General features: G+C 40.7%; 1 long non-coding RNA gene across 1 annotated transcript; it reads left to right on the top strand.

The window, feature by feature from the left end:
* Positions 1–6,490: 6,490 nt before the first annotated feature.
* LOC114901683 lies at positions 6,491–19,926 on the top strand. The gene is made up of 3 exons (XR_003795252.1): positions 6,491–6,679; positions 13,165–13,343; positions 17,980–19,926. It is a non-coding gene; the product is annotated as an uncharacterized LOC114901683 (long non-coding RNA).
* The last annotated feature ends 7,250 nt before the right edge of the window (positions 19,927–27,176 follow it).

The raw sequence follows: 27,176 nt of genomic DNA, 5'->3' as shown, positions 1-27,176 counted from the left end.
TCGCCGCAACTAGAGAAAGCCCGTGCACAGAAACGAACACCCAGCACAACCAAAAATAAATAAATAAATTTATTTTAAAAAAATTATGACATTCATGAGACAATTGAAATTCTGAACAATGACTTATTTCATATTAGTAACATATCATTGTTAATTAGTTTAGATGTGATAATGGTTGTTTTAAAAGGCCTTATCTTTTAAAGATCCATATTGAAATATTTGTGGATGAGATGATACAATTTCTGGAATTTGCTTTAAAACAGAATAAGTGGGAAAGAAGAAGAGGGAATTGATGGGTTGGTTTGGTCATCATAGGTTGATAGGTACATAAGGTTCATTATGCTCTCTGTCTACTTTTGTTTATGTTTTAAATTTTCTATAATAACATTAATATACATTTACATATAATGGGTTTGCGTGTGTGTGTGTGTGTGTGTGTTTGTGTGTGTGAACACCCATTATAAGGGATACAGCAAAATATTGATGGTGATTATCTCTGGATGATAGAATTGTGGGTGGTTTGGTGATTTTTATCTTTTTGGTTTTACTCTACTGTATATTCTATAGTTTTACACTGCACTTATATTCTATATAATGAGGAAAAAATTATTTTAAAAGAAAATGTTTTAAATTATTTAACAATACCGTTTTTACCATTCAACTAGAATTCACTTCTGATGTAATGAATAAAATAACTTTGTACTTTTAAAATATAATTGGCCAGGCAAATTACTTAATATTTAATTATAGTTAGTTTTGAGAGGGTATAGAAAATAGTTCATGAAAATATAAGGCTAAAGTAAAGTTTGAGGTCTGGAAATTCTCTCATTTGGTGTAATAGGGTAATCTTAAATTTATAGCTTAGGAGGAAACAGTTAATTTTTTTTCTCCTTCTTACATAACACAAAAACAACTGATCCAGTTTGGCACAAACTTTCTCCTCCAAAGTCACCTTTGTGCTGAAATTCAGAACCTCAGGTTTCAGTCAAACAACTTGCAGATGAGAAAAGGTTTCTTAACAAAATTTTCTTGTAATTTTACTATCGTGTTAGTTCCTGGGAACTTGGGAGAGTCCTTTTTTCATAGTTAAGTGGGTCGGGGGAATGCTTCTTTCTCCTACTTTCTAATATGCAGAAGAGCAAGCAGTTTATATCATTCCTTTTGTATCGCTTAAATAAATGTAAGTCCAAGACAGTAGTTGCAATTAAGAAAAAGATAGTTAATGGGTATTTTTAGCATATTAATAGTTAATACGAGGTACTGCAGAGTTTGTCATTCAATTATGAGAAAATCAGTCCTTTAAGATCAGAAAAAAAATTTTAAAACTAACATAAATACAATTATATTTTGTAATTACATGTAGACTTACAATAATTATACCATGATCTGAATGTTCTATAATCAGATAATTGTCTCTTCTTCATTTACTTTGAAATAAAGACTTTTCATTTATCTAATTTTCCTTCTTCCTTTTGTTCACATGTAATTTTCTGCTACAGAAACCATAGTCAGCTCCTGTTATGAAATATACTAACAGATTATCACTTAAATAACATTTTGTTCTGAATGTAGGCTTTAAAGCAAAGTCATTGGTAGATGTAGTTTATTCATTTGGAAGTGAAATTTTCTGACTTAAAACTGGCTAGAGACAGATAATGTCAATTTGGGTTCATTTGTCCATTTGAGTTTCCACGGGTAGTTAATTATATGCTTCACATAAATTCAGCCTTCACTTGCAACTATGTGCCAGGCTTTGCACTAAGTATTTTTATATTTACAATCTCAATTATTTACTATAATAACACTGTGAAATAGTCACTTTGGAGAGAGGTTAAGTTGTTTGCTCCAGGTCAGACAGTAATCTAATTGATTGCAAATCTTTTTTTTTTTTTTTGCGGTACGCGGGCCTCTCACTGTTGTGGCCTCTCCCGTTGCGGAGCACAGGCTCCGGACGCGCAGGCTCAGCGGCCATGGCTCACGGGCCCAACCGCTCCGTGGCATGTGGGATCTTCCCAGACCAGGGCACGAACCCATGTCCCCTGCATCGGCAGGCGGGCTCTCAACCACTGCGCCACCAGGGAAGCCCTTGATTGCAAATCTTATGTTACTACTTTTAAGTTATGAACATTGGTGATTGAGAGCATTTGTAGCAGTCTTTGGTGCCTAGTATGGAGCCTTGGACTAAAAAGTATGTCAAGTCAGTTCGAAAGCTGATATTCACCCGTCTCATTGTAAAAACAGAGTTCTCTACCTCCCCCCACACCCAGACCCACTCCGGAGGATGTGCAGGAGATGCAATGTGCTTCATACTGCTTCATGCATGGAGCCAGCTAAGATGGACCATCTCTCATGAAGAAGAGGCATCAAGAAGAAGGGAGAGGGCAACCTGTTCAAAGCAGCAAAGCAGTGCTAGCTTTCTGCCTTGATCTTTTAACGAATTTAACAAGGTACAGACATCTTTAAGCCTGGGAATACACAATGTTTTGATTCGTTGACCAACAAACTAAAGGTCAACCTGAGAAAGTTGATTCTTGACATATTTCCACCAAGGGTCACTTGTTTCCATCCCAATGGACTCAAAGTTAAGAATTAAAAACCTCAACGTTAGTAAATTATATGTTTGGAATACTGAGACTTCTAATTAGACGTACATCCCCAGTGCCAGTAGAGCCCGCTCTGTTCGTTTACTCATTACTCATAACCTCATGTAAAACTGTTTGTTTGGGATGTGTTTTTTTTTAAAAGCCTTCAGGCTTAGTTAAAGAATGGAATATGTGAGAAAAGAATTTTCCAACTTTTGTTGACTCAGTGATGAAAAGGAAAAATATGTTTATAAGAATTTGGCTGCTTGGTAACTCAAAAATAATTGATGTAAGAAACTTGAAATTTCACATGTTAAGTGCTAAATCCAGTTATACATTTCAAACACAATTTTCCAAAGCATATCCTTGTTCTAGCTTATTAATATTACAGAATCATTCTGATGGGCATCAAATTATTAACTGTTTTTATAAGAGTGTACTAGAAATTACTACTAGGAATATTTTATTTGTGGAAACATAAATACAGGTTATGTAACACCTTGTAAGTGGACTTGAACTAAAGGATCTTAAAAATAAATAGGAACAACAAAAATAAAACATGACTAACTCTCCAGCCACCATCAAAACAAATGTTTCCAAGGACCTGAAGCCAAGAAAATAGAAATCTATAAACACAAAGGCTAAGATAAATCAGTTGCATCTCCTAGGTCTCCATACATGACAAAACAAAACACTGAAAACCAACGGAAACCAAAAAACCCCACTTGCTGTGAAGGAAAGAATGTTGAAGAACATTGACCTTTTCTGCCCTCTGCCTACCACAGAAATCCCCACCCACTGCTGATTTTTATTTTTTATTTATTTTTGGCTGTGTTGGGTCTTTGTTGCTGCGCACGGGCTTTCTCTAGTTGCAGCGAGCAGTGGCTACTCTTCATTGTGGTCCTTGGGCTTCTCATTGCGGTGACTTCTCTTCGTTGCGGAGCACAGGCTCTAGGCACGCGGGCTTCAGCAGTTGTGGCATGCGGTCTCAGTAGTTGTGGCTTACAGGCTTAGAGCGCAGGCTCAGCAGTGTGGCGCATGGGCTTAGTTGCTCCGCGGCATGTGGGATCTTCCTGGACCACGGCTCTAACCCATGTCCCCTGAATTGGTGGGCAGATTCTTAACCACTGGGCCACCAGGGAAGCCCCACTGCTGATTTTTAAATTATTGAATCTCCAAAAATTATGGGAGATGGATGTCTTAAAAATGCAGTAGATTCAATCACATAGGTCATATCCTTATTAGCTGAAGTAGTGATTACTGAGGGAAGGCTAATCTACTTCATTCATTTTAATAACCAATTCTTTCTCAGATTTACCACAGAGCCAAATCAACCTAATTATTAAGGTACAGTAATATTGTATTGAACTATTTTTCAATCCAAGAATTTTTATTATGGAGAGAAAACTTGGATAATTTTAGCAATTATGTGCTTCATTTCTCCTTTTCTGTATCTCCATTCTTGCTTATATATAAGGTACTGAATTTAACTTGCTTCATTCTTGCTGTTTCACATCTTGTCATTTTCTTTTAGAAAAATTTAAACTAAAGTTTAAAAGGCTACAGGGTAAGTGTTGGTGTCTAGTTCCTATGTTTAACAAATCATAGTCCCTAGAGCCCAGACTGCTGCCCTGGAGAACAAGAGGCCAAATTCTGGCTGCCCTGAAAAACCCCGCATATACAACTAATGCATATTCTAAATTTTACCATACCTCTCCCAAAACACTTTCAGGGATGCCTGACCTACACAACCTCTCCTTGCAGCCAGGCACACACCATTTCTCTTATTTGGATGTAATATTGCTAAAGAGCAAGGTCACTTGAAAGAAAGCTGAACTTGCAATCAGAATCTAAGTGTGAGTTCCAGCTCTTTAGGGGACCAGTTACAGGTAATTTAGTGCACTGGGTAAGTGCGTGCCTGCTAAAGCCAGAATGGGTTGGTGCAAATCCTGGTTTTTCCACTTTCTAGCTATGTGACTCTAGGCAAATTATTTAAATCTTGTGCCTCAGTTTTCTCATTTGTAAAGTGGTAATAATATTAATAATTACCTCGTAGAGTTGTGAAAATGAAACATCTTAATATGGCTTAGAACAGAACCTCAGGTAGCCTAAGCACTCAATAAATGTCAGGAAGTATTATTGCTAGCTGCATGACCTTGGGGAGCTCACCTAACCTCTATGATACTCTATTTGATCTTATGTCCAAAAAGGGATCATGACTTCATATGGTCTTTATGAAGACCTAATAAACTCATGCAACGTATGTGACAGTCATTTTGAAAACATAATCAAGTATTGGACAACTCCTTCAAACAAGCAGAATCAGTTCCTTTCCGCTCTGTCCCTGTAATACTTAAAACATATGCATACACCTGCTAAGCACTTGTCACACTGTATCATAAGAATTTGCTTACCTGTCCATCTCCCCCACTAACAGTGCATCCTCTGATTCACCTCTGCACCCTCAGCACGTTGGACATACCTGGCACAGGACAGGTACTCAATAAATATTTGTTTAAATGAATATTGTCCAAACAACTGAGCAGGAATTCACAAGGCCTCTGCCAGGAATGATGGATTATCACTTTTTGCCAAGTATCCTCAGTAGACCACCCAGAAATGTGCTTGTTTTTCCTCAGACACAACATATTGAGATTCTGTCATTTCTAATGCAGCTTGTGTGGTTGCATTCACTCATTCTTTTCCCTTAATAAATACGCTGGGCTCCATACAGTGTACCACAAGTGGCAACTGCCCAGGTTAATTTAGCGCCACATACTATGCAGAAAGAACCTAGTTAGTATAGAATCATTTACAAGTGGAGATGATAAGCTCCTCGGTTTGATATCTTCATTAGAGTGGTAGAATCTCAGGGTGGGAAAGAATGGTTTTTTAGAAGTGGGAGTCCTTATAGAACAATAAGTTAAATTTGGGGATCTGACTGCCTAAGTTAAAATCCTTGCTCTGCTATGTACAAGGTGTAAGACCTTGGGCAAGTTACTTAACCCCCCTAAGCCTCAGTTTTCTCATCTGTAAGATGGAGCTAGTATGATTGATACATTAAAAATAATAACCTAGGGACTTCCCTGGTGGCTCAGTGGTTGGGAATCCGCCTGCCAATGCAAGGGACATGGGTTCGAGCCCTGGTCTGGGAGGATCCCACATGCTGCAAGCAGCTAAGCCTGTGCGCCACAACTACTGAGCCTGTGCTGTAGAGCCCACAAGCCACAACTACTGAAGCCCGCGCGCCTAGAGCCTGTGCTCGGCAACAACAGAAGCCACCACAATGAGACGCCCATGCACCACAACAAAAGTGTTGCCCCCGCTCGCCGCAACTAGAGAAAGCCTGTGCGCAGCAACGAACACCCAACGCAGCCAAAAAATAACCCACATTAATCACTTTTTATGGTACCTACCATAGAGTAAGCACTTAGTATGTGTTTGCTATTGTGATTAACCCAATCCCTCACTGTAGTGTTTGAACTTCCATCACAAGTGTATTCAGGACATGAGGCATGAGTGCCCAGCTTTTGCCTGAATACCACCAGGGTCAGGGAACTTACAACCTCCACCAGTTGTCCACTTGATTACTGGGCAAAACAGAATTGTTGATAAATTCTAACAGGTTTTAATATACATACTTACATCTTCTACTCAAGGGTCTTCCATCTGTCATTTGGGATTACCCAGACGAAATCTAATCTCTTCTTGCAGGACAGCCCCTTTAACTTTGGAAGGCAGCTACATGTGCTAGCTATCACCGTCCTCCTCACACACCCACACCGACTCTTAGATCCTTTAATCATTTCTGATATGACACTGATTACAAGATCCCATTTTACCCTTTTTACTCTTCTTGAATAACCTTTTATTTATCAATGTCTTTCTTAAAGGCTGAAGATCAGAATTCATAAAACAGAGCAAATGTGACCTGATCACTAGTGAGAACTAGAGAACTACTCCCCGACTTGAACACTGTATTTCTCTTAATACAACAAAAGATTGATTTTCTTTTTGTGGAAGTTACATCACACTGTGTTGACTCATCATCTATTCACAATCAACAGAAGGCTCTAAATCTTCCGACGTGAGCTATTGTAAGTCACCTTGTCCCCAACCTGTACTTGTACAATTGAATTTGGAGATCTTTGAGTACTTTATATTTGTCCCTGGTAAACTTTGTATTGTTAGATGTGATTCATTATTATATTTTTTCAGGATTTGATAAGGAGGAGGAGAATCCTGATTGCATCATCCAACTTATTTGTTATCTTTTCTAGCTGTGTATCATCTGTAAATTCGTTCAGCAGCGGTCAATGTTATATCTTAGCCATCAATCAAAGTGTTAAGGGCAACAAAGCCGCAAACCAGATTTGCATTAGATCCCTAGAGGCCTGGGTGTGCATCAGCCTCTTAAAATTTTTTTTAAAAGACACCATTCATTCAATCAACAATATCTATTGAGTGCCTACCATGTACCAGTTATTGTTCCAAGTGCTGAGCATATATAGTGGTGAACCAAAAAAATATCCCTGTCCTCATAAAGCTTACATTCTAGTTAGGGGATAAGCAATAAATAAATATGAAGATAAATAAATAATAATAAGTCTTTTTTAAATGAAAAACTAAAGCAGGGAGGGGGTTCACGAATGTTGACAGTGGAGGTGGAGTGAGCAGTTACCCATATGCAGTGTGGCTAAAGCAGAGTTGTTTGTGAAGTTTGACTGCACTGCTCATGCCCTGCATTCTTACTGTGCATCTGGCCCAAAAGGTGTCCCCGAGTGGGAAGCAAGTCTTTCTGGTTTCTCAAAACTCACTTTTTTCTGTGTGGAATCATATTAGGAAAAATCAATAGAACGATGATAAAGAATTTAGATAGCCATGAAATAAAAAAGAAAATATGAAAGGACATAATACCTCAAGAGACTTTGCAACATTTCTTCATATGCATAGGGTATTCAAACATTGTGAGGCCAGCTAGACTAGCAGGGGAGCTGGTCATACCTCCTGATCAAGACTCCAGAGAGAGACTAAAAATTGTTGCTCTACAAGTATAGTATATGGTTGAAAGTGAAATAATAGAGGAAAAAACAAAAGCTAACACTTACCTTATCCCAATCCCCATGTTCTCAAGTATGGAGTGGGTTATGAATCCAAAAGTTTATGGGAAGTCAGGAGGATGGAATGCTTGGGTGACCCCAAAACATGGCTCAGAGAGTCTGGATATTGAACTCTAGAAAAGAAGCCCATAAGGGACAGATTTGAAATCTACCTCTATTAACTACTCTCTGCTCATGATTCTAATGTTGATAAATTCTTCTGAATAGTTTTAGATAATCTTCAAATCCCTTTGATGTTAGAGGGACTTGATAAATCTTTGTTTTGTAAAATCCTAATTGCAACCTCTGATTGGAAATTTATTTTCTACTCTCACAGTGATACTTCTAATATTTATTTTCATTCACTGAGCATCTATTTTGTACCAGATACTTTGTTGGTGCTACGAGTACAAAGGTGAATAGGATAAACATGGTTCCTGCTTACAGAAACCTTCCAGTAGAGCTTGCAGTAGAGGGCAAGGCAGAAACTGGAAAGGCAGCTCCGATAAAGCAGTGTGTTATGAAGAGAAGAGTACCAAGAGCTCTAGGAGGGACATCTAACCCGGAATTTGCGAGAACTGGAAGCTAGTAACTTCTACGTGGAGACTTCCAAGGTACAAGGAGTTAGTCAAATAAAGAGGTGGGGCAGATCTGTTTCAGTGGAGGAAGATCTGTTTCAATGAAGGATGCACGTTTTGAAGGTGACAGAAATCACTGATTATCTGAGTACTGAAAACAGTTCAGGATAGCTGAGACAGCATGGTCAGAGATGAGACTGGAAAGGTAAACAGAACCAATTTATACAGAGCCTTACAAGCTATGTCATAGAGGAGGTACAATCTACTGAAATCTCTGATTGCTTAAATGCTGGAGTTTTGAAGGAAAGAAGTCAAAACTGCCACTCAGGTTTTTGACTTGAACAGCTGGGTGGACAGTGACATCACTCACTAAGACACTTACTAAAGGGATGAGACCAGCCGTGGTTGTGTTTGATTTGTAATGCCTGGGGAATACTCTCCGGGCACGAGTAGGCAGGTTGATCTTGAAGTCTGAGAATACAGGCTTAGGAAGCATCAGTACACGGTAGGCAACAATAGAATCCAAGGGGATGAAAGCGATACACAGGGCGAGTGTCACCGAAGAGAAAAGGGCTCAGAAGAGAACCCAGAGGAGCACCAAAACTTAAAACATGGGCAGAGAGGGACTTCCCTGGTGGTGCAGTGGTTAGGAATTGCCTGCCAAGGCAGGGGACATGGGTTCGATCCCTGGTCCGGGAAGATCCCACATGCCACAGAGCGACGAAGCCCGTGAACCACAACTACTGAGCCCGTGAGCCACAACTACTGAAGCCTGCGTGCCTAGAGCCCATGATCCGCAACAAGAGAAGCCACCGCAATGAGAAGCCTGCGTACCGCAACGAAGAGTAGCCCCCGCTCACCGCAACTAGAGAAAGCCTGCGCGTAGCAACGAAGACCCAACGCAGCCAAAAAATAAATAAATTAATTAATTAAAAAAATATATATGGGCAGAGAAAGGATCCCTGAAAAAAGTACAGCCAGAGGGTACAAAAAGAGTGAGATACCATACAGAACAAGGGAAAAGCACATTTCAACAAGTAGGTTATGGTCAACAAAGGTAAATGCTGTCAAGAGATCAAGTAGGAAAAGTCTGAGGAGCACCTATAGAGGGAGCATCAAGGAGGTATTTGACCAGCTGGGTGAGAGCGGGGTCAGTGGAGGCAGAAGGCAGGTCACAGCAAGCTGAGGAATAAATGGAACCTGAATGTAGACAACTGTTTTAAACAATTTGCTTTAAAAGTAGAAGATATAATCCCTAGATTTTCTTCCCAAAGGTAGGGAAATGGTGCCACTACGAAGGCTCCCTCACCACTTTTTTTGTTTGTTTGTTTGTTTTTGCGGTACGTGGGCCTCTCACTGTTGTGGCCTCTCCCGTTGCGGAGCACAGGCTCTGGATGCGCAGGCTCAGCGGCCATGGCTCACGGGCCCAGCCGCTCCGCGGCATGTGGGATCTTCCTGGACCGGGGCACGAACCCGCGTCCCCTAGCATCGGCAGGCGGACTCTCAACCACTGCGCCATCAGGGAAGCCCTCCCTCACCACTTTTACATTAGCTTGGTTACCACAGGGCGATGCTCTTGGTAGGCATGGCCTTTGTGTTGGGCTGGGGTCTTGCAACTGGTGCTGGAAGTGGCTAAAACTGTCCAGTAAACCAAATCTGCCTTTTGTACTCTTCTTCTGCACCTGCCCCTTCTCTAGGCCTTTAAACTTCACACAGGCTTCCTGGGCTCTGACCTCTCTGAGCAGCCCACCAATGAAATGACCTTCGTGGGTATTGATAAAAACCTGATCAGACACAACTGTCACACCTATTGCCATAGCTCATGTATTGGGACCAGTCAGAGGGAGGGGAGAGGAGTCTGGTCACCTTAGAGCAGATAGCTGGCCCACAGCTGGCTAGGCAGGGGTCATCTCTGAGAGCAAAATCCAGAAGCCAAAATCTCTGGATTTGGGTTGGGGGAAAACAGATGATCACAACTACCAGCAGTGCTGAGGTTGGTCCTAGGGAGTGAACGTGAGCCTAGATACAATGGGTGAACACCGTAAGGGGTTTGGATGAGAGAGGAGGAGCAGGGAGCAGTCAGAGAACAGGGACCAGGAACTAGAAGTAGGCTGGAGCTATTATGCACAGAGAGGCCAGGCATAGCTGTGCTGGACAGGTGGCCCTAGCACCACCAGCTCTGTTATCCTGAATCCTCCACTGCGTTGTTTCAGTTCTCGCCCCTTCATGACAACAAAGTGACATTTCTGACATTCACGACGACTCCCAAAATCTTATACCCTCAACCCCTCTTAGTAACCTGTATTCCAAGGAGAAGATAAGGAAGCTCTGGCCTGGATGGTGCAAACAGGGAGCGCACAGAGGCAATGGCAGTAACTAACCCGAAAAGGTTGCAGTGATAGCTACCCCGAACCTAAGAACTAGTAGCTGAATTAGCCCTAAATCAATAGCAAAACTGGCCACACGGCTTGATTAAATGAAACATTATTTCTCAATTGTAATCATTCCAGGATATCTGTGTTCTCTAAAATGCACACTATGACTGAACTGAAAGGCTTAACTGTCTTCAGTTTGTGATTACGGCACAGAGAGGAGATAAAAAGCAGTGGTAAACATCAGATAAAGACAATATTTTTGTCTTGTGCACAGACCAGCTAAGCTGCACAAACTGACTTTTCAGCTGAAGATTTTTTTTTTCATTTTACTCAACTCAATAATCATTTACCCACTGGGTATTGCTTAAGGGGCAGAGTTTTCATCTAATTCTCATTTAACGAGATTGAAAAGGAAAAACTAAATAATAATATACCATTTGTGTATAGTGCTTGTCTTTCAAAGAAGACATCATAACCCATTTTATACTATCTAATTTACATTAACAGCCCTTTTATAGTGTAAATACTAGTAAGGGCTATTATCATTTATTATCATCATGCATACAAAGTATGCATAGAAGAAACTGAGGCATGCGGGAATGAAATGACTAGTTCAATGTAACTTCCATTTTAAAGGTGTAATAGCTGGTTTTTCCTTTTCTTTTTTTTGTTTTGTTTTACAATGAAGCCATGCTTTAGATAAACAAGCTTATTAAGGTGTACCTTGCCCTTAAATTTTAAGATGAAAAATACCTTGCTTAAAAGAAATCACAAGGGGTTTCCCTGGTGGCGCAATGGTTAAGAATCTGCCTGCCAATGAAAGTGACACGGGTTCAAGCTCTGGTCGGGGAAGATCCCACATGCTGTGGAGCAACTAAGTCCGTGTGCCACAACTACTGAGCCTGTGCTCTAGAGCCGCGAGCCACGACTACTGAGCCCACGTGCTGCAACTACTGAAGCCCGTGCGCCTAGAGCCCATGCTCCGCAACAAGAGAAGCCACCACAATGAGAAGCATGTGCACCGCTAGCCCCCGCTCACCGCAACTAGAGAAAGCCTGCACGCAGCAACAAAGACCCAATGCAGCCAAAAATAAAATAAATAAAATAAAATAAGAAAGAAAAAAAGAAATCACATGGGCCAAAATGTTCATTCTGTTCCACAGATCAAATCTCTCTCCCAAATCTAGATGAAAACCAATCAATTCCTATCACCCAACTCATTTTATTTATTTATTTATTATTTTTTTTTTTTTTTGGCAGTACACGGGCCTCTCACTGTTGTGGCCTCTCCCGTTGCGGAGCACAGGCTCCGGACGCGCAGGCTTAGTGGCCATGGCTCACGGGCCCAGCCGCTCCTTGGCATGTGGGATCTTCCCGGACCGGGGAACGAATCTGTGTCCCCTGCATCGGCAGGCGGACTCTCAACCACTGCGCCACCAGGGAAGCCCACCCAGCTCATTTTAATCAGCACAGTGCTCACCACCTTGTGCCACACACATTACGAGTCGTTTGTGTGTATCACTCTCCTCTTTACATGCATTATGCTACAGTAACCTTGTCATCTCAATTGTACTTGGAAAGTACCATTCCATGCACTAATTCTGTGTATATGTAAAGTCATTGACACTTTCATGTTTGTATGAGCTTCCATCTGTGGGGTAACATTTTTCTAATCTTTTCATGTATTCATCCACTCATTCATTTATTCATACTCTCAAGCACTCATGCATCCATTCAACAAATATGGATTGTGTGTCCAAAATGTGCAAACACTACTCTAGATGTAAAAGATAGAAGAGGAAGACAAAATCACTGACTTCAGGAAACTCAGCCCAATGAGGGAGCCGGAAGTGTAAACAGCTGTAGTTAAGTGTGGTTGGTGTAGAGATGGAGTGACACATGAAAGTAGTGTGGGGACAACAGAGAGGGGATTGATCTCTGTCTGAGAGGGTGAGAAAGGCCTCTTAGATCTGAGCATGCCAGGAAGAAGGGGATTTGGGTATCCCAGGTAGAGGGCACAGCACAAGCAAAGGCACATATAAGACCATCCTGTGCATTTGGGGAACCACAGGAAACATGGTATAACAGGAGGTTCTTCAATATTCTATAACTGGTTATATTCCATAATCCAGGCCCTAGATGTCAACATAAATAATTGTATAAAGGGAAATATATGGTCCATGGGTTGTCTTCAGTCATGTAAGTAAAAACACATTCTACATGGGATCTGTATCAAAGTACGTTTTGAAACTCTAACAGTTTGAAAAATGTCACATAGGTAACAGCACAAAATCAAAGCTTGGGTCTGGTCTACCCAAAGTTTGTATTCTCCGTATTTCATCTCTAGGAGGCGGCAGGTAAGAACAGCCTCTACCTATTCATCAAATATAGGTAGGTGAGTATTTAGTCCACCTCCATTATGATTTCAGTATAAGATTTTTATATAGAAATACTTCCAAATACAGCATTTCCAAATGCACTACATTGTGTGAGTCAGATATTTCCTGTTTACCTCTTCCCAACCATTCAGCCTTGGTGCTGCCCAGCCTCCAAAAGCATGAGAGCCAGCCTTATAGACTTATCAGCACCTCTACACACCAGCAGGAGGTGTTGGAAATAGTCTCTGAAAATTCTACACCCAAGTGCCTGCAGGGACAGCTCTTCCCTGAAGATTCTGAGAAGTCCTGCATGAAGGCCTTTGTGAACCAGGTCAGTAATAGATAAAATGCAACCATTACAGAGAACTCACATAGAACCTTCCCTAGACTAACCCTGCTGCCTTGGTAATCCTACTCTGAATTCCCTTGTCACTTAAGAAAAACTTTGCACCACCAAATTGCATCCTTGTTTCTATTTGGAAACTTTTCAGAGACTCTAAGAGTTCAAAATAACTAATCTATTTTGGTTCCTGACCAATTATAGAATCCTCTCTAAGATATCTTTTTTTTTGTTTTAACTTGGCCACGCCACGCGGCTTGTAGGATCTTAGTTCCCCGAACAGGGATCGAGCCTGCGCTCCCTGCATTGGAAGCATGGAGTCTTAACCACTGGACCGGCAGGGAAGTCCCTCTAAGACATTATTTCTTCATTCATCTACTACTTCACCCATTCAAAGAACATCAACTTCCTCATTTCAGACTCTCCTGAAGCCAATCCAGTCAGCCTTTGTCCCCCATTCTACTACTGCAAACACAACTGTGAAGGTTGCAGTGACCTCTCTGTTGTCAAATCCAGTGGTCAGTTGTCCATCCTCACCTTAGTGCCCTCTCAGCAGCTACTTGGCACTAATGATTAGTTCCTTTCTGTTGAAACATTTTCTTCACTTTGCTTCCACCACACCACACTGGCTTTCCTTCTACTTCATTGTTTATTCCTTCTCAGTTTCTTTTGGTGGGTCCTTCCTGATTTCTGAATGCTGGGAGTCCCCTTGGGCTTAGTCCTCTGCAATTTCCCATCCAGTCCATTGCTTTATTTTATTTTATTTCTTAAATTTTTATTGGAGTATAGTTGCTTTACAATGTTGTGTTAGTTTCAGGTGTACGGAAAATTGAATCAGTTATACATATACATATATCCACTCTTTTTTAGATTCTTTTCCCATATAGGCCATTACAGAGTATTGAGTAGAGTTCCCTGGGCTATACAGTAGGTCCTTATTAGTTATCTATTTTATATATAGTAGTGTGTATATGTCAATCCCAATCTCCCAGTTTATCCCCCCGCCACTTACCCCCTGAAAACCTTAAGTTTGATTTCTACATCTGTAACTCTATTTCTGTTTTGTAGATAAGTTCATTTGTACTCTTTTTTTCAGATTCCACATATAAGCGATATCATATGATCCACTGCTTTAAATACCATATCTTTTGTCCTAATGTCTGACTTGGAAGCTGCAGAGGGGGTTTCTTTTCCTAGAGGCAGTGAAGTTTGGGTTGGGCACTGAAGGAGGAAATGAGTTGGCTGAGGAGAGAAGATACTTAGGGGAATAGGATGGGGAAAGGCACAAAAGTGTGAAGAGGCAAACTGTGTTCAGAGAAGAGAGGGAAGTCTGGTGTGGGCTGAAAATAACTGGTAAGGTAGGATGTAGCCATATTGAGAAGAACCTTGATTTACAGCTAAGGAACTTGGACTTTCCCCTGAAGACAATAAGTATGAAAGGTATCAGAGGTTCCTAAATAGGGAAGGGATGTGATTATTCATATTAAAAATAAATACATAAAAATTTAGTAGCAAGATGACGGCTGAACTAGAGTAAGGGGAGACTGGAGCCAAGAAAGCCAATTAGAAGATCACTGTAATAGTCTAAGGAAAGGATTATGGTCTGAATCACCATAGCAGCAACAGGATGAAAAGTAGTGACAAATCCAAGGGAGATTTAGAAGTAGCATTGAGGACATAGTTATTGATTAGATAGGCATTTGGGAGTAGGGGAGAGAGGCCAAGGTTGAAGTGTAATGATATTAACTAAGCTAAATAAGAGAAGGAGAGCAAGAAGGTGGGGGGAGGAGGATGAGTAGCATATTAAATTTGCAGTGATTATAGGACATCCAATGGCAAATGAAAGACACGTCTGCAGATTGGGAGAAAAGTTTGGACTGAATATATAGGTTCAGAAGTCAGTGTCCACTGGTAGTTAAGTCCTCAGAATGGATGGGATACCCTGAGGAGGGCATACAGTGAGAAGAGTGCCAAGACCTTGAAAAAAAAAAGCATGCAGGCAGCTGTCAGAGGAAGAGGAGTCGGGAGGAGACTGGGAAGGAGCAGAGAGATAGCGTAAGAACGGGACAGAGGTCTGCAAGTAAAGGGAGAAGAGACCTTCAAAGAGGAAATGATCAACAGTTCTCTCTGGGGTAGGATGAGTGATAAGGTTTGGTAATTAGATCTGATGAACACAGTTTTTACAGCATTAGAAGGCAGACTGGAACGGATCAAGTGAAGACTCCTCTTGGAAGTCTGGCTGTAAGGGAAGCAGGTAATGGCTGGGAAGAAAATGGAGTTGGGCAAGGTACAGAAATTTTTTTTATGAAATGGAAGTCTTTAGTATAACAGACAGCCAGCTAGTTTCTGCTTAAACAACTCTTGTGAGCTCACTACCGCACAAGACAACCTTGTTGCATTTTTAACTAGCAATTGATCATCCTGAACAGTTCACCATATATTTGTTGAGTGCCTGCTCTGTCTAGAGCATTGGGCTTGGCATTTCAGTGCCTAAAAAGATATTCACAACATGGTCACTTACTGAAGTGGATTTAAAATATTCAAAACTCATGAAGAAGAAAATCAATTGTAAGTCCACTATTGAGATATTACCACTAACAATATTTTTCTGTGTATCCATCCAGTCTTTTTTTCTGAGCAGATATATTTAAAAATAAATTACCAACATTTTCTGATATCATGACATCTTCCATAATCTTCTTTTTACTGGATGCAAAGATTTCATCAAAGGAATATATTACAATTTATAGAATACTTCTTTTTGGACCCTTAGGTTATCTCCAAGTGTTCAATATTATAAAGAAGGCATGCTCTACTAAATATTCTTCTACATTAAATTTTGGAGTGTTTCTGGTTATTTTCTTAGGATGAAGTCTTAAAAATGAAATTACTGTGTTAAATAGTTTGCACACATTAAAATTTTTTTATACACAATGCCAAATTGCTCTCTAGAAGGCTTGAACCAATTTACATGCCCCATATTGTATAAGCATGTATATTGTATAAGTGTGTTTATTTCCCTGAATCTTTATTCATGGAAGTTATCATTTTAAAGTTCTTGACAATTTGTTAGGTACAAAGACATCTGGTTTTACTTTATATTTCTACTTATGGAGTCTTCACTTGATCCATTCCAGTCTGCCTTTAATTACTACTAAGACTGGACCAATCGAATTCCTTTTATTCTTTTGCCTTTTCATGTTCTTTACCCACATGGCTTTCGTGTTCTTTACCCACACTTCTTTTGAAATGTTGTATTATTCTTATAAATTTGTAAGAGCTCTTTATACATTAAGGCCACTACCCTTTGTCACATATATATCTAGTTGCAAAAGTTCTAGCTCTCATTTATATTTTAATTTTTTTTGTGGTACTGTTTCATCTACATAAACTAAAAAGTTTTAAGTAGTCAAATCTATAAATGTTTTTCTTTTACAAATCATAAACCTTTATTTTTTCACTCAGATTTTTACCACTCTAAGGTCAAGAAATGCTTACACCACTTTCATCTTTTCAAGACATATCACTTCTCTTGTATGGGTCATTTTTCATATTTAACTCTTTAATCCATTGGAAATTTATTCCATTCCTTCTTTTTTTTTCTTATAAATTTCATTCATTTATTTATTTATTTTTGGCTGCAGTGGGTCTTCATTGCTGCGCACAGGCTTTCTCTAGTTGTGGAGAGCGGGGGCTACTCTTTGTTGCTGTGCGTGGGCTTTCTCTAGTTGCAGAGAAGAGGGGCTACTCTTTGTTGCTGTGCACAGGCTTCTCATTGCGGTGGCTTCTTTTTGTTGTGGAGCACCGGCTGTAGGCGCGCGGGCTTCAGTAGTTGTGGCACTCGGGCTCCGTAGTTGTGACTTGTGGACTCTAGAGCACAGGCTCAGTAGTTGTGGCACATGGGCTTAGTTGCTCCGTGGTATGTGGGATTCTCCCAGACCAGGGCTTGAACTCGTGTCCCCTGCATTGGCAGGCAGATTCTTTTTTTTTTTTTTTTTTGCGGTACGCGGGCCTCTCACTGTTGCGGCCTCTCCCGTTGCAGAGCACAGGCTCTGGATGCGCAGGCTCAGCAGCCATGGCTCACGGGCCCAGCCGCTCCGCGGCATGTGGGATCCTCCCGGACTGGGGCATGAACCCGTGTCCCCTGCATCGGCAGGCGGACTCTCAACCACTGCGCCACCAGGGAAGCCCTGGCAGGTGGATTCTTAACCACTGCACCACCAGGGAAGTCCCCCATTCCTTCTTAATCATGTTTGTTCTATCCTTTTGAATCAGAGATGATGCTTTGGTTTCAAGAAAGAGAAATCTAACTCAAATTGGCTTAAACAAAATATTGAATTTATTGCCTCCTGTTAGTAGAAAAGTTCAAAGGCTTCAGGGCCATGTATGGTTAGGTGGCTCACACAATGTGGAGAGGACCTGATGGTTCCCTCTTCATTTCTTTGCTTTAGTCCCTGGTGACAGCTCCATTCTCAATAGACTCTCCCAGGAGACTCTCCCCTCCTGGTCCCTAGATGGTGTCCAAGAACTCCCAGGTTACATGCTTCTGCATTCACTTCTAGAGGAAAGTGTCTTTGCCTTAGCACAAAAATCCTGACATTCTCTTTCGTTGATTGGACTGACTTAGGTTACATGCCCATACATGAAGTGGTCACTGGGGCCAAGGGGATGAAATTCACTCATTGACTTAGTCTGGACCACATGCGCTATCTTCTGGTGATAAAGGTGGAGTCAGCTTTCTCAAAACTACATGGATGTCCTACAGAAAGGGCAGCTGAGAAAGAGGGATTCATGTGAGAAGACAACTAAGGTAAGGACTACATCTTTAAGTATCAAGATCATTGCTTTTGATAGAAAACGACAAATCCTCTGCCATTTGAAAACATTTGTTCTACCACCATTAATGCAATAGAAACTAGAGTTAAAATCATGAAGGGACACGGTCCCTTCCTTAGGTACTAAACCCCTTACATTCCAGTTGCATAGGGACCACCTGGGCACATCACAGTTTCTAAAAGTCTAATCATATGTGACTGGGACAATTTCCTCCATGGCCAACTAATCTATAGGTTCTCTGAATTCCTTCTTTTAAACAGGTTACATAGACTCAGTAGAAGAAATAAGACCACAGCTCCAATTCTCCCCTGAATTCATTCTGGCAAAGTCTCTGTCTCCTGGCTACTTTGTTTTCTGGTTACTTATTTGGACCATTCCTGTCTTTTTTTTTTTTTTTTAAATCTAGAAGTCTTATACCACTTTGCAATGTCTTTTCCTGGTTTGTGACCTGAGACCTATATCTTGACCTAAATATCTTCTTAGAGGAGCCCTCCAAGGGCTAACTATAGCTAACTAAGTTGGACTTTGGAGAACTGGGGCTTTATGTCGACTACAGCAGTGATTCAGAAGAGGCAGGACACAATAGTACTCATGTGCTGTGTGCCAGGCACAGTTCAAAATGTCCTGCCCAGGGCAAGCCATTATCTGACCCCATGAATGGGATTAGTGCCCTTATAAGGAGAGATGATCTCTCTCTCTCTATGTGTGGATACAAGAAGGTGCTCATCTGCATCAGATACCAAATCTGCTGGCACCTTGAGCTTGGACTTACTAGCCTTCAGAACAGAGAAGTAAACGTTTTTTGTACAAGTCACCCAGTCTATGGTATTGGTTATAGCAGCTCCAACTGACAAAGACATCATCCTCCCTGCCTCTGTGACATATCTGTACAGTGACTTGGCTTCTGTGGGCCCAGAGAAGTCTCTTTTTACCCTTTCTTAGAGGTTTTGACCACAGCTATCCTCTCTTGTCTCAGTCCTGTCTCTAGTACTTGCTGCTCTTCTATTCTTCAACTCCTTGTATGATACACCATCACTTACTGTTTTTAGAGCCTTCCCCACAAAACACTACCACGTTAAATACATCTATTGAAGACACTTTCTGATTTTAGAATTATTAAAAATGTGTGGGAAAAGCCTTGTACCTTAGCATCTAGTAAATGCTATAATTGAATGATTTTGGTTTTTAGCTACCTATTAACATCAGACAGTCTGCCCCATTCAGTAGTTGGGTTGTGCTATCCCTTCTTTATTATTATTCTTACTATATCCATAAGCAAAAAACAAACAAAAATTGTCTTCAGTACTTTTCCCAGAGTCTAGTTTTCTCTGGACTTTAAGTCCTCTGGCATTATTTTCACAGGTCTGAGTCCTTTAGAGTGAGGCCTCCCCCTCCTGCTATCTATTTTTGTACATGTCCTTTAAAAATACGAGCTAATCAGAACACTTCTTGAGCAGCCACGTTGATCTTTTTTAGATGCTCCCTTTTCTTTATTGAAATCACTGGCTTCATAAGAATTTAAATTTCAAGTCACTTTACTCCTCTTGAGCTTTCTTTCCTAGTTCCTGGCCAGATAGAGCCTTATGTCCATATCTCTTAACTTGCTCAAGTTTTCTTTGTATCCGGTTAGCAAGTGAAGAATTGCCTTCTCTGGCTACTACAAATTCAAGGATACTGTGGTCACTTTAAGTTGTCTGTCACTTCCACTTCACCAACACATTCTTCTTAGCTGGTTAGAATTAAGCATAGAATAGTACCTTTTCAATAAGCAATTAGTTTAAATTTAAGTCATGCCAACTTTGACGTTCACTTTTCAGCAGAATGAGCTTGTCAGTAGATGTTGAAGTTCTCCATTACCCCTACATTGTGGCCCTGTGCTATTAATTCTGTCATTTGTATTGGGAAAGCATTATTGATGTGGCCATAACAGGATCACAAAGCATGCTAGAACTAGCTGACAACACATGGCCAGTGGAGAGACAGCATGAGCCCCGAAGGGAGTGGAGAGCTCTCTTCAGGGCATGGGCTGTGAATACAGAAGCTGGCTTGGATTAGGGCAGCTGGGCTGTTCAAGACCTGATGTCTCTTACCAAGGTGAAGTTCAAGAAGCTATTAATACTAAGAAGTCCAGCATGAAGGCTGAGGCACGGGTGTATCATAGTTTAAGGAGATCACGGCAGGGGTGTGAACAGCAGAATACAGCCCTCTGTATTCTGTATTTAATACAGCCCTCTGTATTAAACAAGACATCAGAATCATGGTCAAAAAGACCAGGGTTCAAGAGAGTGTCCCAAATCTACAGGAAGCCTGGATGCAAGGCAGAATGAGCAGAGACTGAAGGTGTGGAGGTTAAGGTGGAAGCCCAGAATTGGACAAACATGGAGTGGGAGGCATAATAGGAGGGACCTGCAGGTATCCAAAGCTCACAGCTGACCTGGCTAGAAGGAAGCACGATGCTGGGGCTGATACTGATGACACACTTTCTCCCTAGTCAAAACTGGCATTTAAGTCTTGGGGAACTTGGAGAATTAGACCTATAGGCAGAGCTCCTTAGACAATCCAGCAGCTGGCAAAGGCAAGACAACTAGCCAGCTGCCTTATTGTAAGCTCCTGTGACAATGTCACTTCTGCTTTTATTTTCACCCAAATCTTCTCTACCAGGCATCAACCTTCAGGTTTGTGGGTTTTCATTTGTATTCATAAGTTCTTGACTCACAGGGCTACTCTACTTCGCCTTTTCGTGCTTCCTTTGAACAAATTACGTACCTTCATGTTGGTGTAATACAACAGCTATTGTTTACTGATTACCTATCATGTACAGGTACCATGCTAGCTGATTTACATACACTATGTCTTATTTAATTCCCACAGCTCCTCCTTGGGAGGTGGGTATTATTATGCCCATTTTAAAAAGAGGAAACTGAAGCTTATATGGTTTACGTAATCAGCTCAAGGTCACACATCAGGGAAACAAAAGAGCTCGGATTTAAATTTAGTTTTGTCTAACTACCTATCTGTGGCTTAAATGACTACATTTATACTGTAATACAATTACTGTCAAACAATTCTCACTGACACCTATCAGCCACTAGATTTTTCATCTATCTATCTATCTATCTATCTATCTATCTATCTATCTATCTTCTAACCTCTTTTAACTCTAACTCTCTAACACTCAGTACTGCACTATGTAAAAATGATTATTAATAAGTACTTACTGAGAGGTGGAGTCAAGATGGTGTACTAGGAGGACCCGGAATTCGCGTCTCCTCACAACTAGGGCACCTACCAGGCACCAGTGGGGGACCATGGACACCTAAGGGGACAGGAGGAGCCCCCACAGACGAGGTAGGATGTGGGGTGTGGGGGGAGTGAAGGGGGAGAAGTGGAGGCGGGACGGGACTGGCGCCCCTGAGGGGCGGTTAGTGGAGGGGAAGGGATCCCACGCCTGAGGGGAGAAATTGGGGAACCATTGGGAGGGCAGAGGATCAAAAGGGAGCGTGGCCAGGTTTCCCCTACCCACTTGGGCCCCCAGGAACCTGTTGAGATCCCCGGCCTGATCCTCTGCCCACCCCCTCCAGCCATGTGGGTCCTGAGGGGAGTGGGAGGGAGAGAAGGCGGAGTAAAAGTAAAGGCTGGACCTCTGGGACTGGCACCCCTAAGGGGTGGCTAGGGGAGGGAAGGAGTTCCTGCACCCAGCGGGACCCACCCATGGTTAGGGGTCCAGTGGCTAGGGGTCCAGCAGGGATGGGGGAGACCCTGGGGGAGATGGTGGGGGGGCAAAAAGGAACAGAAGGGAACGGGGCCAGTGCTTTCACTGTCCACTTAGGCACTGGGGAGCCTGTCCGGCTCCAAGGCCTAATCCTCTGCCCTCGGAGCCTCCCTCCTGCAGCGCAGAGCTCAAGCCCTGCCCCTGCAAACCCACCCAGGGCCCCACCTCTACACTCGGAGACCCCCTCCAATGCACTGGGCCTAAACCTTACCCACACACCCACACACAGGGCCCTATCTCCAAACTCCAGAACTCCACACTCCAGAGGCCCTCCTTTCCACATGCTGCCTCTCCCCTTTGGGCCAGTCCTAAGCAGAGGCCCCGCCCCATGCTCAAATGTCACCCCCCCAGGTCCTGCCCCATCCTAAACCTTGCCCCTGCCTAAGTTCCACCCCCCCCACCTAAACTCCACCCCCATAGCCAAGGCTTTTATTTTTTTTCTTTTTCTTTTCGTTTTTCCTCTTTTAGATTAGGTTCTGTTTTACCTTGTTGATTCATTGTTGTTGATTCTTTTATATTTTTACTTTTCCTGATAAATCTTTTATTTTTCTAATTTTATTTTATTCTTTATACTTTGTTAGTGATCTCTCCTTTTGGCTTGTTCCCCCCCCACACCTTTTTTTTCTTTTTTCTGTTGTGGTTTTATTTTACCTTGTTGCAGTTGTTTCAAATATAGTTTTATTTTTCCTAAAATATTTTTTATTCTTTGATATTATACTGCTCCTTTTTTTCTTTCTTTCTTTCTTTTTTTTTTTTTAACCACACCACAAAGCTTGTGGGATCTTGGTTCCCAGGCCAGAGGTTGGGCCTGAGCTCCTGTGGTGGGAGCTCTGAGTCCAAACTGCTGGACTAACACAGAACCTCAGACCCCAGGGAATATCAATCAGAGTGAGGTTTCCTGGAGGTCCTCATCTCAGCACCAAGACCCAGGTCTATCCAACTGCCTGCAAACTCCAGTGCTGGACGTCTCAGGCCAAACAACCAGTAAGACAGGAATACAGCACCACCCATCCAAAAAAAAAAAAAAAAAAAAAATGAAACGACAAAAAATATATTACAGATGAAGGAGCAAGGTAAAAAACTACAAGACCAAATAAATGAAGATGAAATAGGCAACCAACCTGAAAAAGAATTCAGAGTAATGAGAGTAAAGATGATCCAAAATCTCAGAAACAGAATGGAGAAAATACAAGAAACATTTAACACGGATCTAGAAGCACTAAAGAGCAAACAGTGATGAAGAACACAATTACTGAAATTAAAAATACTCTAGAGGGAATCAGTAACAGAATAACTGAGGAAGAAGAACGGATAAGTGAGCTGGAAGATAAAATGGTGGAAATAACTGCCAGGGAGCAGAATAAAAAAAAAAAGGAATGAAAAGAATTCAGGACAGTCACAGAGACCTCTGGGATAACATTAAATGCACCAACATTCGAATTATAGGGGTTCCAGAAGAAGAGAAAAAGAAAGGGTCTGAGAAAATATTTGAAGAGATTATAGTCGAAAACTTCCCTAACGTGGGAAAGGAAATAGTCAATCAAGTCCAGGAAACACAGAGAGTTCCATACAGGATAAACCCAAAGAGAAACACACCAAGACACATATTAATCAAACTATCAAAAATTAAATACAAAGAAAAAATATTAAAAGCAGCAAGGGAAAAGCAACAAATAACATACAAGGGAATCCCCATAAAGTTAACAGCTGATTTTTCAGCAGGAACTCTGCAAGCCAGAAGGGAGTGGCAGGACATATTTAAAGTGATGAAAGGGAAAAGCCTACAACCAAGATTACTCTACCCAGCAAGGATCTCATTCAGATTCGAGGGAGAAATTAAAACCTTTACAGATAAGCAAAAGTTAAGAGAATTCAGCATCACCAAACCAGCTTTACAACAAATGCTAAAGGAACTTCTCTAGGCAGGAAACACAAGACAAGGAAAAGACCTACAAAAACAAACCCATAACAATTAAGAAAATGGTCATAGGAACATATATATCAATAATTACCTTCAATGTAAATGGATTAAATGCTCCAACCAAAAGACATAGACTGGCTGAATGGATACAACAAGACCCGTATATATGCTGTCTACAAGAGACCCACTTCAGACCTAGGGACACATACAGACTGAAAGTGAGGGGATGGAAAAAGATATTCCATGCAAATGGAAATCAAAAGAAAGCTGGAGGAGCAATTCTCATATCAGACAAAATAGACTTTAAAATAAAGACTATTACAAGAGACAAAGAAGGACACTACGTAATGATCAAGGGATCAATACAAGAAGAAGATATAACAACTGTAAATATTTATGCACCCAACATAGGAGTACCTCAATATATAAGGCAAATGCTAACATCCATAAAAGGGGAAATAGTAACACAATAATAGTAGGGGACTTCAACACCCCGCTTTCACCAATGGACAGATCATCTGAAATGAAAATAAATAAGGAAACACAAGCTTTAAATGACACATTAAACAAGATGGACTTAGTTGATATTTATAGGACATTCCATCCAAAACCAACAGAATACACTTTGTTCTCAAGTGCTCATGGAACATTCTCCAGGATAGATCATATCTTGGGTCCCAAATCAAGCCTTGGTAAGTTTAAGAAAATGGAAATCGTATCAAGTATCTTTTCTGACCACAACGCTATCAGACTAGATATTAATTACAGGAAAAAAACTGTAAAAAATACAAACAAGTGGAGGCTAAACAGTACACTACTAAATAACCAAGAAATCACTGAAGAAATCAAAAAATATCTAGAGACAAATGACAATGAAAACACGATAACCCAAAATTAGGGAAAGAAGAACAAAGAAACCCCAAAGTTAGCAGACGGAAAGAAATCATAAAGATCAGATAAGAAGTAAATGAAAAAGAAAGGAAGGAAACAATAGCAAAGATCTATAAAAGTAAAAGCTGGTTCTTTGAGAAGATAAACAAAATTGATAAACCAGTAGCCAGATTCATCAAGAAAAATGGGAGAAAACTCAAATCAACAGAATGAAATGAAAAAGGAGGAGTAACAACTGACACCGCAGAAGCACAAAGGATCAGGAGAGATTGCTACAAGCAAATATATGCCAATAAAATGGACAACTGGAAGAAATGGACAAATTCTTAGAAAAGCACAACGTTCTGAGACTGAACCAGGAAGATATAGAAAATATAAAGACCAATCACAAGCACTGAAATTGAAACTGTGATTAAAAATCTTCCAACAAACAAAAGCCCAGGACCAGATAGCTTCACAGGCAAATTCTATCAAACATTTAGAGAAGAGCTAATGCCTATCCTTCTCAAACTCTTCCAAAATACAGCAGAGGAAGGAACCCTCCCAAACTCATTCTATGAGGCCACCGTCACCCTGATACCAAAACCAGACAAAGATGTCGCAAAAACTATAGGCCAGTATCTCTGATGAACATAGATGCAAAAGTCCTCAACAAAATACTAGCAAACAGAATCCAGCAGCACATTAAAAGGATCATACACCATGATCAAGTGGGGTTTATCCCAGGAATGCAAGGATTCTTCAATATACGCAAATCAATCAATGTGATACACCATATTAACAAATTGAAGGAGAAAAACCGTATGATAATCTCAATAGATGCAGAAAACACTTTTGAAAAAATTCAACACCCATTTATGATAAAAACTCTCCAGAAAGTGGGCATAGAGGGAACTTACCTCAACATAATAAAGGCCATATATGACAAACCCACAGCCGACATTGTTCTCAATGGTGAAAAACTGAAACCATTTCCACTAAGATCAGGAACAAGACAAGGTTGCCCACTCTCACCACTCTTATTCAACATAGTTTTGGAAGTTTTAGCCACAGCAATCAGAGAAGAAAAATATATAAAAGAAATCCAAATCGGAAAAGAAGTAAAACTGTCACTGTTTGCAGATGACATGATACTATACATAGAGAATCCTAAAGATGCTACCAGAAAGCTACTAGAGCTAATCAATGAATTTGGTAAAGTAGCAGGATACAAAACTAATGCACAGATATCTCTTGTATTCCTATACACTAATGATGAAAAATTTGAAAGAGAAATTAAGGAAACACTCCCATTTACCATTGGAACAAAAAGAATAAAATACCTAGGAATAAACCTACCTAAGGAGACAAAAAGCCTGTATGCAGAAAACTATAAGACACTGATGAAAGAAATTAAAGATGATACAAACAGATGGAGAGATATACTGTGTCCTTGGATTGGAAAAATCAACATTGTGAAAATGACTATACTACCCAGAGCAATCTACAGATTCAATGCAATCCCTATGAAACTACCAATGGCATTTTTCACAGAACTAGAACAAAAAAATTTCACAATTTGTATGGAAACACAAAAGACCCCAAATAGCCAAAACAATCTTGAGAAAGAAAAATGGAGCTGGAGAAATCAGGCTCCTGGACTTCAGACTATACTATAAAGCTACAGTAATCAAGACAGTATGGTACTGGCACAAAAACAGAAATATAGATCAATGGAACAGGATGGAAGGCCCAGAGACAAATCCATGCACATATGGTCACCTTATCTTTGACAAAGGAGGCAAGAATATACAATGGAGAAAAGACAGCCTCTTCAATAAGTGGTGCTGGGAAAACTGGACAGCTACATGTAAAAGAATGAAATTAGAACACTCCCTAACACCGTACACAAAAATATGGATTAAAGACCTAAATGTAAGGCCAGACGCTATAAAACTCTTAGAGGAAAACACAGGTGGAACACTGTTTGACACAAATCACAGCAAGCTCCTTTTTGACCCACCTCCTAGAGAAATGGAAATAAAAACAAAAATAAACAAATGGGACCTAATGAAACTTCAAAGCTTTTGCACAGCAAAGGAAACCATAAACAAGAAGAAATGACAACCCTCAGAATGGGAGAAAATATTTGCAAACGAAGCAACTGACAAAGGATTAATCTCCAAAATATATAAGCAGCTCATGAAGCTCAATATCAAAAAAACAAACAACCCAATCCAAAAATGGGCAGAAGACCTAAATAGACATTTCTCCAAAGAAGATATACAGATTGCCAACAAACACATGAAAAGATGCTCAACATCACTAATCGTTAGAGAAATGCAAATCAAAACTACAATGAGGTATCACCTCACACTAGTCAGAATGGCCATCATCAAAAATTCTACAAACAATAAATGCTGGA

The sequence above is a fragment of the Monodon monoceros genome, unplaced genomic scaffold (assembly GCF_005190385.1).
Source record: "Monodon monoceros isolate NGI ecotype Baffin Bay Population unplaced genomic scaffold, NGI_Narwhal_1 Super_Scaffold_2, whole genome shotgun sequence".
Taxonomy (NCBI): Eukaryota; Metazoa; Chordata; class Mammalia; order Artiodactyla; family Monodontidae; genus Monodon; species Monodon monoceros.
This window is presented reverse-complemented; position numbering and strand designations above follow the sequence as displayed.